Genomic DNA, 2,787 nt, shown 5'->3' with positions numbered 1-2,787 from the left:
GACGCTACATAATGAAGATCAGTGCTTAAATGTATCACCTCAACTTTACATGAACTCTGGGCTTCTAATATATTTGTCCTCACATTTTTTCTCTGCTCTAATCTTTAATACCAGATGTCTGAGGCTTTTCCTTTCTCTTTCACTGAGGCTGGAATTTAATTTCCTCTGATGATATATCTCAGTTCCCTCCTAAGGTATCACCTATATCCACTCCCTCCATTGGACTCTATTTTACTCAACCAATAGAATTCAGTAGAAATATCCCCAGGTGGTATCAGATACCTCTAAATGAAATATTAGGATTTTATAGGACTTCTCTTAGTTACTATTCATTGTGTTCTTCCAGAAGATAGTGAAGTTTCTGTCCCTTCTAAGCTTAATGATCCATGGAATCTACCCATTTCTATTTTACCCATCAAGGTATCTCAAGGGACTAGTTTTCAATCAAAACACTTTGGGAAATACCAGAATGACCCATTTTGAAACCAAGCAATAGTGGTAGAGGTGATCTTTGCCATCTGGTTGGGCTTGGCCAATGGCGGGAATTGGAGAATGGAAGGAGAGACAGGTTGAAGAATTTAATTATATAGATAGGAGTGACTTGCTATCTCTTGGAATTTTTCATTAATAATTGAAAATGATTAAAAAAAACTCAGAGAAATGAGCCTGGTATTTAGCATACTTTCTAATTAAGAATATTTGCTGATTCTTATGTCCAGTGGTATCTATGGTTTTAACTTTCATTTTATTGATTACTAATGAAATGAAACCCATTTTCATATCTTTTTGTCCATTTGGGTATTATTTTTTGTGAAATGCCTGGACAAGTCTCTTGAACAATTTTCTGCTGAGTTGTCTCTTTTTAAGCTAATACTTATACGAGTCCTTTATATTCTGGGTATATATCATTTCTTGATTATACGTAAAAACTACCATTTAAAATTCTATTTTTATGGGTACTGTTTTTAACTGTATACACATTTAAAACCGTTCTATCTTTCTAGAGATTTTGACTATGGTAATAATTTTATAAGGATGTAATATTCCTCTTTTGCATCAGTAATACTTTCTGCTCTAAGGTTAACTCTGCATGATATCAAGAAGCCTTTGCTTTAGGATTTGTATGATACGACTTTTCTCATTCTTTAAACTATGTTGATTTATTAAGATTTCCTCTTTTAAATAATAAGTAATTAACTTTGGTCTTTTTTTTAAGGTGGTCTGAAATCTTTGTCACTTATACACATAATATATTTGCTCATATATTTGGAATGAAATCTACCCAGTACCCATCTATATTCGCCCAGTACCCATCTATATTGGCCTCCCTGGAAGAAATAAAAGTTCTAATTCTTATTAGAATTTGATAAATCAGTTATACATGCTGTGATTTTTTTTAGAGTTATAACTAAACACAGAATAAAAGACAATATAATCAGTAGATTAATTGAAGGGGGAACTATACTGATAAAAATACTCAGTTAAAAAATACACATATTGAAAATGTAGCAATAAAGGGGAGACAAGAGAATACAGAGCAGTTGCCAGAAAAACAGAAAAGGGTTTGTATGTTCCTTTGTTTATTTTTTTATTATTATTTTTTTGTATGTTCCTTTGTTTAATCTGGTTACTCTATTTTATGGTATTGGTTTCCTGAAATGCTGCTGCTAGTCACACTGTAACTTGGTAATAGCTTTTCATGTCAGCGCATATAGGTTCTGCTCACCCAGCCTGCATGTGATGATCGTCCACGGGAAGTAGCACGAAGTACCTGCAGGTAGACGGTGACTTGGGGGGGAGAGACCACCCTGCTTTTCTAAACCAAGTTGCCCTCTGATGCTCCACCATGAGAATCCTAGCCCTAGAGGATCTTCAATCCTCATGATTCTCCACTATGAGAATCCTAGCCCTAGAGGACGCAGTCAGGGCCCTGATTAGAGTGCCAACCCCACAATACCCGCCTCCCTACTCTCTCCTCTTCCTGTTATTTTGAAGGTTTGACGTGATTCTTGCCTCTGTTCTGCTTTCCCCCCGAGACCTAGGACTCACATCCTGGGTATTTGCCTGCAGCAGACCTGTAATTTTGTTCAGAAAACAGTTCTCAAAAAAAAAAAAAAAAAAAAAAAAAAAAAAAAAAAAAAAAAAAAAGAAAACAGTTCTCAGACCTTGGCGGGGGCTGCACACGGTGGCGTGTGGTGCCTGGGTGAGGGAGACCCAGCTGTCGCCAACAGAATCTTTACAACGAATTAGCTAAAAAGCTGCTCTGGGCTCTGCCCTGCTCCCCTGCTGTTTGCAACTACTGACCCGGAACCTGAACTCTGTGTGTTCCCTCTCATTTCTATGGCAATTTTCTTTGCTTGCTTTGGGTAGAGAGATTCTACTCCCGCTTCCCTACATGACTTGTTTCCACTCCTCACTGTGTCTCCATGATTCCTCAGCGCTTGCCAGCTCCTGCTGGGCCTAATGATTGTGCCATCCCATGCACTCTGGGTGGGAGAGGGGGTTGACATTTGTCTCCAGTGCGGCATCTCAGCATCTCCTGTAAGGTCATGAAACTCGCCGTAGCCTCTGGCATCTGCGATGGCACATTTTCCTACTTTTCATAATACCTTGCGGAGCTCTCTTTCCACAGCCCTCTGGGAACTGGTTTCATCTTCTCTCAAAGGGTTTGGTCTTCTCTGTCTTCACCTCCAAGCCTGGGGGATCTCATCCTCCTGTTTGCAACAGCAGCCTGCTCTCCCTCGCTGGCTCCTGCCTGGTACCCAGTGCCGAACTGCCAGCCCTATT

This window comes from Canis lupus, chromosome 21 (genome assembly GCF_003254725.2).
Source record: "Canis lupus dingo isolate Sandy chromosome 21, ASM325472v2, whole genome shotgun sequence".
Classification (NCBI taxonomy): domain Eukaryota; kingdom Metazoa; phylum Chordata; class Mammalia; order Carnivora; family Canidae; genus Canis; species Canis lupus.
The sequence above is the reverse complement of the archived record's forward strand: the minus strand, read 5'-3'. Positions refer to the sequence as shown.